The sequence below is a fragment of the Oncorhynchus gorbuscha genome, unplaced genomic scaffold (genome assembly GCF_021184085.1).
Source record: "Oncorhynchus gorbuscha isolate QuinsamMale2020 ecotype Even-year unplaced genomic scaffold, OgorEven_v1.0 Un_scaffold_6082, whole genome shotgun sequence".
In the NCBI taxonomy this organism is placed as follows: Eukaryota; Metazoa; Chordata; class Actinopteri; order Salmoniformes; family Salmonidae; genus Oncorhynchus; species Oncorhynchus gorbuscha.
Window position 1 is genome coordinate 11886 of NW_025749758.1, and position 10843 is coordinate 22728.

The following is a 10843-nucleotide window of genomic DNA, read 5'->3' on the forward strand; positions in this document are numbered from 1 at the left end:
TGTGTTGGTCTAGTAGGGGTTGTGTTGTCTCAGTCTAGTAGGGGTTGTGTGTTGTCCCAGTCTAGTAGGGGTTGTGTGTTGTCTCAGTCTAGTAGGGGGTTGTGTGTTGTCTCAGTCTAGTAGGGGTTGTGTGTTGTCTCAGTCTAGTGGGGGTTGTGTGTTGTCTCAGTCTAGTAGGGGTTGTGTGTTGTCTCAGTCTAGTAGGGGTTGTGTGTTGTCTCAGTCTAGTGGGTTGGTTGGGTTGTGTGTTGTCCAGTCTAGTAGGGGATGTGTGTTGTCTCAGTAGTGGGGGATGTGTGTTGTCTCAGTCTAGTAGGGGTTGTGTGTTTCTCAGTCTAGTAGGGGATGTGGGCTCTGTTTTAACACCGGTTAAGTTAATTATCAGGCTAGCGGGCCCTAACGACCCTGGGCCTCTGGAATGTCAGTATACACCTCAAAGATTTACACTGACTCAAATTACACCAACACCATTCCTCATGTGTTAGCTGGACCTTGCATTGTCCGGCATCACGACCTGACCACAGTTACTTGTAGCTGTAACGTTAAATCCAATACAAAACCTACTTCCATTTCAAGGAAGAACCCCTCTACGTTAGTTATCGAACTTTAACGACTGCCAGGTCGCAATTGTAAATGAGAACTCGTTCTCAACTTGCCTACCTGGTTAAAATAAAGGTGAAATAAAATAAATAAAATAAACTAGTTTTAACCATAATCACGGTGGCCAAGGAAAGAAACTATTGACAATACATCAATTAGGCCGATCGTTGAATACGATGACACCTATCCTAATCGATGACCTTGTTATGTTATCTAGGACGTTATATCGGTGTATAGGAGTTCATTAACGTTATATTAATTAATAAAGGGCCTACACTTTATTTCACCTCCTTTTGAAACCAAGTGCTGTCAACGCAGAGAGGCCCAGTTGAGGCACAATGCGTTCAATCCGAGTGGATACGCCCTCGACCAATCAGGAGCCGCGCTGCAGAAAGTTCGCCTTATATGGACAGAGAGGTGGGGGTTGTGACGTATGCGGATATAAAACCCGGAGCCTTGGCAACACTTCCTCATTACAGTTTTCTCACCGCTGCAGGAAGAAGGGAGTGTAAGAGACAGTTTCTCTTGATTAACGCCGGTATCTTTTCCCCACTAAAACACAGGTAAGAGCTTTAATACTGTGTTTTTTAAATATGTTATTTATGTTTAATTGTTACATTTCAACGTAGACAACTAGTTAAAGTTAGTTATCTTAGTTAACTTGTACGGTTTGTCTTGGGTCCTAGCTAGCTGTCGTCGGTCAGTTTACAATGTGTTTTTTATTCTGGTCATTTTTAAAATGTATTTTTTATATATATATATATATATAATATATTTGATTTGCATCTTTAATTAATTTACATATTTGATTTTATCTAGCTCAACATCTGAGTGGGTGTGTTAACCAGGGTCTGTCTTATCTTTGACCGGTTGTACAAAACATTTCGACCATTTTCCCAATAATGGAGGTTAAAACTCGCCCTGTTGAGATGTTTCAAGGATATCTGTTAAAGTTCACATGCATTAAAGTCAGGCTGTTATTAAAAGTGAGGTAAATGACTTCCTATGTGTTAATGATGATGTTGAGGGGTTTTTATGACTATTTGGCTCAGATGAGTCGGTGCTTTTCAGAGGTCAATGTGTCTTTTAATAGGAAACATTTCACACCAGTTACAAGCCTCAAACATATGGGCATTTAATGTGATTTGAAAGCACTGAAACCTCTCCGTGTCACCATATTCAGGATAGATGTGACCTAACCTGGGTTGTCTGGCTGGTTATCCCGGACCAGGGAGTGGCCTCTCCTTGTGTCACCATATTCAGGATAGATGTGACCTAACCTGGGTTGTCTGGCTGTTTATCCCGGACCAGGGAGTGGCCTCTGTCAGACTAACACATGTCAGGGGACGCTCCATCTATTGCCTTATATGGTGACGCCTCGGCCGAAAACACACAGCCTTTTGTCTAGAGGCGCTGTCTGGGTGCTAGTCATCAACTCCGTCTATTTCTACTCTCTAGTTATACAACTTAACTACACAACTGACCTTTATGCTGAACCTTAAATTAAGCCTCAAAGCTCCAATTTAGTTCATGCATTTTTACGATAAAGCAAATTGACTGGTTGTAAAACGCTGAGTGAGTGAATGGTCTGGACTGTTGCTTTTCAGCGCCACCTAGTGGTCATTCACCGATAGTACACCGGCTCAATAGTGACAGGCAGGCGGCGCACCCCGGTAAAGACGTCAGTCTCATTTCTGTCTTTTTCTTCCCGGTGCAGAAATGGAAGATGAAATCGCCGCCCTGGTCGTTGATAACGGCTCCGGTATGTGCAAGGCCGGTTTCGCAGGAGATGATGCTCCTCGGGCTGTGTTCCCCTCCATCGTGGGTCGCCCCAGACATCAGGTAATATTTAACTGAAATACACCAACTTTATCTGCTATACTGACTGTGACAACTGTTACATTGCTATTGGAACTAATGTTTGTCACCAATTTTGACTTTGTCTCTAGTCAACATTACACTGACTGCATTGTGTAGTTGTATGGCTCCCTGTAGAATATTATAACGTGTCATTTAATGTTCTGTTGCTATGCAACATGAACCTTTAAGAGGTCAGTTCCAATCAACATCATTAATACTGTAGATCAGCCTTAACATTCCATGGAGTACATTGTCACTGACCTGAGTGTCTCCAGGGAGTGATGGTTGGCATGGGCCAGAAGGACAGCTACGTGGGAGACGAGGCTCAGAGCAAGAGGGGCATCCTGACTCTGAAGTACCCCATCGAGCACGGCATCGTCACCAACTGGGACGACATGGAGAAGATCTGGCATCACACCTTCTACAACGAGCTGAGAGTGGCTCCAGAGGAACACCCCGTCCTGCTCACCGAGGCCCCCCTCAACCCCAAAGCCAACAGGGAGAAGATGACCCAGGTAATGTCCTCCTCCTCCTTTACTGTTCTTCTGCCCCTCCTCCACTGTTCTTCTGCCCCTCCTCCACTGTTCTTCTGCCCCTCTCTCTCCACTACTCTTTCTATCTCCTCCACTGTTGTTCTTCTCTGCTCCTCCTCCTCCACACTGTTCTTCTCATGGTTCTCCTTCACTGTTCTTCTGCCCCTCCTTCACTGTTCTTCTGCCCCTCCTTCACTGTTCTTCTGCCCCTCCTTCACTGTTCTTCTGCCCCTCACTGTTCTTCTGCTCCTCCTCCTCCACTGTTCTGTGTTCTTCTCCACTGTTCTTCTGTCTCCTCCACTGTCTTTTCTGTTCTCCTCCACTTCTTCTGTTCTCCTCCCTTCCACTGTTCTTCTGCCCCCTCCTCTGTTCTTCTGCTCCTCCTCCTCCTCCACCCCCCTCCTCCACTGTTCTTCTGCCCCCTCCTCCTGTTCTTCTGCCCCCTCCTCACTGTTCTTCTGCCCCCTCCTCACTGTTCTTCTGCCCCCTCCTCCACTGTTCTTCTGCCCCTCCTCACACTGTTCTTCTGCCCCCTCCTCCACTGTTCTTCTGCTCCCTCCTCCTCCCCCTCCTCCTCCTTCACTGTTCTTCTGCTCCCTCCTCCTCCACTGTTCTTCACTCCTCCTCCTCCACTGTTCTTCTGCTCCTCCTCACTGTTCTTCTGCCCCTCCTCCTCCTTCACTGTTCTTCTGCCCCCTCCTCCTCCTTCACTGTTCTTCTGTTCTCCTCCTCCTTCACTGTTCTTCTGCCCCTCCTTCCTTCTGTTCTTCTCCTCCTCCTCCTTCACTGTTCTTCTGCCCTCCCTCCTCCTTCACTGTTCTTCTGCCCCTCCTCCTCCTTCACTGTTCTTCTCCTCCTCCTCCCACTGTTCTTCTGCCCTCCTCCTCCTTCACTGTTCTTCTGCCCCTCCTCCTCCTTCACTGTTCTTCTGCCCCTCCTCCTCCTTCACTGTTCTTCTGCCCCCTCTTCTCCTTCACTGTTCTTCTGCTCCTCCTTCCACTGTTCTTCTGTCTCCTCCTCCTCCACTGTTCTTCTGCCCCTCCTCCTCCCACTGTTCTTCTGCCCCTCCTCCACTGTTCTCCTCCACTGTTCTTCTGCCCCTCCTCCTCCACTGTTCTTCTGCCCCTCCTCCTCCCTGTTCTTCTGCCCCTCCTCCTCCTCCACTGTTCTTCTGCCCCTCCTCCTCCACTGTTCTTCTGCTCCTCCTCCTCCACTGTTCTTCTGCCCCTCCTCCTCCACTGTTCTTCTCCTCCTCCTCCACTGTTCTTCTGCTCCTCCTCCTCCACTGTTCTTCTGCTCCACTGTTCTTCTCCTCCACTGTTCTTCTGCCCCTCCCACTGTTCTTCTGCCCTCCCACTGTTCTTCTGCCCCTCCTTCACTGTTCTTCTGCCCCTCCTTCACTGTTCTTCTGCCCCTCCTTCACTGTTCTTCTGGGTTCCTCCTTCACTGTTCTTCTGCCTCCTTCACTGTTCTTGCCCCCTCTTCTGTTCTTCTGCTCCATCCTTCACTGTTCTTCTGCTCCTCCTTCACTGTTCTTCTGCTCCTCCTCCACTGTTCTTCTGCCCCTCCTCCACTGTTCTTCTGCCCCTCCACCCTCTCCTCCCGCCTCTCCTCCTGCCCCTCCTCCTCCTCTCCTCCGCCCTCCTCCTCGCCTCCTCCCCCTCCTACTCTCCCGCCTCCTCCTCCTCACTCTCCTCCTCCACTGTTCACTTCTGCTCTGCTCTCCTCTCCTCCAGGCCCTCTGTCCTTACAGCTGATCTGTCATCCCTCTGGAAGCTCCAGGTCTCCTGTCGGTCTGTTCTGCCTCTGCACCCTGCTGACTGACTAGATTAACCTCTAGGGCCGACTGGCCTGTAGGGCCGTGCTCTGAATGAGCTACTCTAGTGGTTTATATTGACGTTACGTCATGTAGAAATGGCTGCTGTGTTTCTTCACTAATGACCGTTTCCCTCTGACTCACTGGACAGCATGTTGTACAGGGTGCTGTGACTCCTGTCTCTACTGGACAGCATGTTGTACAGGGTGCTGTGACTCCTGTCTCTACTGGACAGCATGTTGTACAGGGTGCTGTGACTCCTGTCTCTACTGGACAGCATGTTGTACAGGGTGCTGTGACTCCTGTCTCTACTGGACAGCATGTTCTATAGGGTGCTGTGACTCCTGTCTCTACTGTAGTCCTTCGGCACCGTGACTCATACCTCTCCTCTCTCGTCTCCAGATCATGTTTGAGACCTTCAATACCCCTGCCATGTACGTGGCCATCCAGGCCGTGTTGTCCCTGTACGCCTCCGGCCGTACCACCGGTATCGTCATGGACTCCGGTGACGGCGTGACCCACACAGTACCCATCTACGAGGGCTACGCTCTGCCCCACGCCATCCTGCGTCTGGATCTAGCCGGCCGCGACCTCACGGACTACCTGATGAAGATCCTGACGGACGGCTGGCTTCACCACCACGGCCAGAGAAATCGTACGAGACATCAAGGGAAGCTGTGCCTACATTCAAGCTGGACTTTGAGCAGGAGATGGTGCACTTCCTCTCTTCCTCCTGGAGAGAGCTACGAGGCACCTGACGGCCAGGTCATCACCATCGGCAGCGAGAGGTTCCGCTGCAGAGACCCTCTTCCAGCCCTCCTTCCTCGGTGAGTCTCTTAACTAACCTCTCTGGATCAGCTGATCGAGTGTCCATCTGGCAGCCATCGTGTGTTGCGGTGCCCGTAGTGTTGGCCATTTATACTCCTCTCTCTCTCCAGGTATAGATCTTTGATATCCACAGACCACTTTCAACTCCATCATGAAGTGTGACGTGGACATCCAGCGACCTGTACGCCAACACGGTGCTGTCCGGAGGAAACCACCATGTACCCCGGCATCGCTGGGACAGATTGCAGAAGGAGATCACCTCTCTGGCCCTTCCACCATGAAGATCAAGGTGACTAAATAAACCTCTGAACCGCCCTCCTGTAGTTACCTGGTACTCTGGAGCTACAGTGTGAAGGTCTGTACTCATGCTAATGTTTTCCCTCTGGGTCTCTCCCTCTCCAGATCATCGCCCTCCAGAGCGGAAATACTCCGTCTGGATCGGGGCTCCATCTTGGCTTCTCTCTCCACCTTCCAGCAGATGTGATCAGCAAGCAGGAGTACGACGAGTCCGGTCCCTCCATCGTCCATCGTAAATGCTTCTAAAACGACCCCAGCGACCGTACAGACTCTCTCCTCCTTCCCATTCCAATGAAGACTCTTGAGTCGGTGTTGCCTGTCAGATCTCATCCCTCTCTCCACACTGGCGTTGTCTTCTCCTGCTGTCGGTCTGTCTGAGAGCCCTCCCTGTTTTGGCTGGATGGACAGGATGTGATGTCGTCGTTGTCTGACGGTCATGACTCTCACGTGTCCTGTTTAGTTAGTCTTAATGTTGATGTTCCACCACCTTATTGACCTCTATGGAGGTGTTGCTGTCAGCCCCTATCCCCTACCTAGTGCGCTAGTGACCAGGGCCCATAGGATCTAGTGCATCACCTAGGGGATAGGGCTGTATTTGGGGCTTTGTGTGGGGAAAAGCTAATGTAAATGATTTAATTGATATAAAAACAATATTGTTTTTGTATTTTCAGTCTTATAGATACATGGTCCAGTTTGTTATGCAAAAAAGATGTTTGACCATTCTGAGAGGTGTTCCTCTCTCTCTGGGGCTGGGTAGGGTGGGGCAGGGGGCTCCTGTTGTGGACCGACACAACTAATAAAGATGCACATGTCTATTGAAATGGTTGTGTTCTCTTCTCTGCCTTCCTTCATGGTGTTGATCTGCTGTACTGGGTACCGGGTCCTCTTGCCTTCCTGAACTGTGAAGGTCAGTGACAGAATTCAGAACATGGGCTGTTCTTACAGTGTTCTCCCTGTACACCAAGTCAGAACCGTAGGAGAAATGAAGGCTCTTACAATATTACACTTCTCACAAACGGGTTATATATAGTCAAGTAAAGAACAAAGTCAGAACAGTAGGCCAAATTATTAGGGTGAGGCACATGGTCTACTAACCGCTTCCTACACAACACACTTAGTATTACTTAGCTACAGTATACAGATCTCCCTGCATATTACATTTCTGTAGCAGACGAGACCTTTTGGAAGAAAGATTCCAAAGTGTTTTCCCATTTGTCTTGAACTCAAGTCAGATTTTGCAGTTTAAAGTTAGCAGTTTTGAAAGTGGCTTCAAATCATCCAGACTGCATCACATCAGACCAAGATTGGGAGTCCCATAGGGTGGTGCACAATTGGCCCAGCGTCGGCCGGGGCGGGGTAGGCAGTAATTGTAAATAAGAATTTGTTATAAACTGACATGCCTAGTTAAATTTAAATTACATTCATTGACAGCATGGCCAATGTTTAATGTTTAATTTTATAATAGGAAAAGAGACCCTTATTCTTAGACTTGACTAGCAGGCTAATGATGGAATAGCAGGCTAATGCTTGCAGTTAGCTACTGATTCCTTCCAAATCACTCCTTGTTGAATTTTGTGATACATGTGGGCCTCAAAACAGGCAAGCCCCCCCCAGAAAACCCACATGTGGGGCTCAAAACAGGCAAGTACATCAGCTGATATCTCAAAGTGCTGTACAGAAACCCAGCCTAAAACCCCAAACAGCACGGTGGCACGGTGGCTAGGAAAAACTCCCTAGAAAGGCCAAAACCTAGGAAGAAACCTAGAGGAACTAGGCGGTGTGTGGTGGCCAGTCCTCTTCTGGCTGTGCCGGGTGGAGATTATAACAGAACATGGCCAAGATGTTCAAATGTTCATAAATGACCAGCATGGTCCTAGGGCTCAGGTCCTCCGAGAGAATTAGAGAGAGCACATGTGGGGTGGCCCAGCATGGTCGAATAATAATAGGCAGAACAGTTGAAACTGCGTCACTGGCGATCCCCATTCTGTCACAGACCCCATAATGGCTACATAATAGATTCACAGATGTAATAGATTCTCATCTCTAATGAGCAAGACAGGCAATATATAATCTTTCCTCTTAAGTAGGAACTTGTTTACCATAATGAAAACATGAACAAAGGAGAATTTACGTTATTTATTTATTTTATTAACTAGTATTAACCCTTTTGGAGTGAAATTACATTCGGGTTTTTTTTATAGGGAAGACAACCCCTCTGGGGAAGACTTTGTTGCTGTGACTTCCGGAAAATGTTCCGTCCTCAATGTTCCGGTGAAACGCAGCGTTTTACTTCCGGTCGTTCCTGTCACATGAAGCTAGTTCTCTGCTGGTAGAGAACATGCACTGATTAAAAACACACACACACAACGATGACTTCGTCTGTTAACGGAAGAGTATTGGATGAAGATATGGACAATCAAATTGTACAGGTTGGGTTAGAATAAACCAGCGTAACGTTATTAAAATCTAACGGTTTACTGTTACTGTCTAGTGTTAGCTTGTTAGCTATCTAAGCTTCATATGTTTGCTTTGATAGCCGGTAACTGGCTATTCAGCTTAATCAGGTTATAATACGCCATTCATGTTTAATCTATAAGTTAGTTACAGTCTGAAACGACACGTTAAAATGTTCCTTAATTAATAGAGATCTGATCTGGTAGGCATATTACATGACTAAAAGTATGTGGACACCTGCTCGTTGTTGGGCATTAATATGGAGTTGGTCTCCTTTGCTGCTATAACAGCCTCCTCTCTTCTGGGAAGGCATTAATATGGAGTTGGTCTCCCTTTGCTGCTATAACAGCCTCCTCTCTTCTGGGAAGGCTTTAATATGGAGTTGGTCTCCCTTTGCTGCTATAACAGCCTCCTCTCTTCTGGGAAGGCTTTAATATGGAGTTGGTCTCCCCTTTGCTGCTATAACAGCCTCCTCTCTTCTGGGAAGTCATTAATATGGAGTTGGTCCCCCCTTTGCTGCTATAACAGCCTCCTCTCTTCTGGGAAGGCTTTCCACTAGATGTAGGAACATTACTGCTATAACAGCCTCCACTCTTCTGGGAAGGCTTTCCACTAGATGTAGGAACATTGCTGCTATAACAGCCTCCACTCATCTGGGAAGGCTTTCCACTAGATGTAGGAACATTGCTGCTATAACAGCCTCCACTCTTCTGGGAAGGCTTTCCACTAGATGTAGGAACATTGCTGCTATAACAGCCTCCACTCTTCTGGGAAGGCTTTCCACTAGATGTAGGAACATTGCTGCTATAACAGCCTCCACTCTTCTGGGAAGGCTTTCCACTAGATGTAGGAACATTGCTGCTATAACAGCCTCCACTCTTCTGGGAAGGCTTTCCACTAGATGTAGGAACATTGCTGCTATAACAGCCTCCACTCTTCTGGGAAGGCTTTCCACTAGATGTTGGAACATTGCTGCTATAACAGCCTCCCACTCTTCTGTGAAGGCTTTCCACTAGATGTAGGAACATTACTGCTATAACAGCCTCCACTCTTCTGGGAAGGCTTTCCACTAGATGTTGGAACATTGCTGTGGGGACTTGCTTCCATTCAGCCTCGAGCATTAGTGAGGTCAGGCACTGATGTTGAGCGACTAGGCCTGGCTTATATTCAGGGTTCCAATTCAGCGAAATTCAAACCTTGTCTCAGTTGTAAAATAATAAAAAATAAAAATTGAGCAAATTTGTCAGGACTGAGACTAACTCAGGAACACTCAACATGTTTTGGAAAGCCGTTCTTGCAGAATAAAAAAACAACATTGTTTCGATTTTCAGAAGACTGAAGTGGGTTTTGCTTTTTTTTACCTGGGCTTTGTTCATTTCTTTTGTTCCTGACAAACTTCCCAGGTGACAAGCATACCCATAACATGATGCTGCCGCCACCATTTTTATATATAAGTGTAGACTTTCTATAGACGCTCTCTACCTTTTGGCTCTAAAAAAGTACAACAATAATAACAATAACTAAAAGTTGGGTTCACAAAGCTTTCCTGTGGATATTTTGTGAAAACTTTCGAGCCGCTGAAGGACAACCACAAAGACAACCTGTAGAGGATTTTTTACATTTATTTTTATTCATCATTCTCTTCGCTTGAAAGGAACATTTACATGACATTGCATTAGTGTCAGGCTGTATGTACCAATGACTTGTGTACTACAGCCTGATTTAATCAAGACTAGTAGCTAGCCAACTGTCACACCACGGGCTAGCTAGACTTGTGAATAACAGCCTGATTTAATCAAGACTAGTAGCTAGCCAATTTAATCAAGACTAGTAGCTAGCCAACTGCCACACCACGGGCTAGCTAGACTTGTGTACTACAGCCTGATTTAATCAAGACTAGTAGCTAGCCAACTGTCACACCACGGGCTAGCTAGACTTGTGTACTACAGCCTGATTTAATCAAGACTAGTAGCTAGCCAACTGTCACACCACGGGCTAGCTAGACTTGTGTATAACAGCCTGATTTAATCAAGACTAGTAGCTAGCCAACTGTCACACCACGGGCTAGCTAGACTTGTGTATAACAGCCTGATTTAATCAAGACTAGTAGCTAGCCAACTGTCACACCACGGGCTAGCTAGACTTGTGCTCAGAGGGTAGAGGGAACTCCTATCAGTGATTTAAATTCTACATAACCTCAGAGGGTAGAGGGAACTCCTATCAGTGATTTAAATTCTACATGTCCTCAGAGGGTAGAGGGAACTCCTATCAGTGATTTAAATTCTACATAACCTCAGAGGGTAGAGGGAACTCCTATCAGTGATTTAAATTCTACATGTCCTCAGAGGGTAGAGGAAACCAGTCAAAACAGCTCATCAAGTCTGTCAGTGAATACTAGGTAGAACTGTAATTCTGTCTCTCATTCTGTCTGTCTCTCTCTCCCTCCACTCTCTCC

General features: G+C 47.1%; 1 pseudogene; it reads left to right on the top strand.

The window, feature by feature from the left end:
- The first annotated feature begins 1032 nt into the window (after positions 1-1032).
- On the top strand, positions 1033-6180 carry LOC124029314 (annotated as a pseudogene).
- The last annotated feature ends 4663 nt before the right edge of the window (positions 6181-10843 follow it).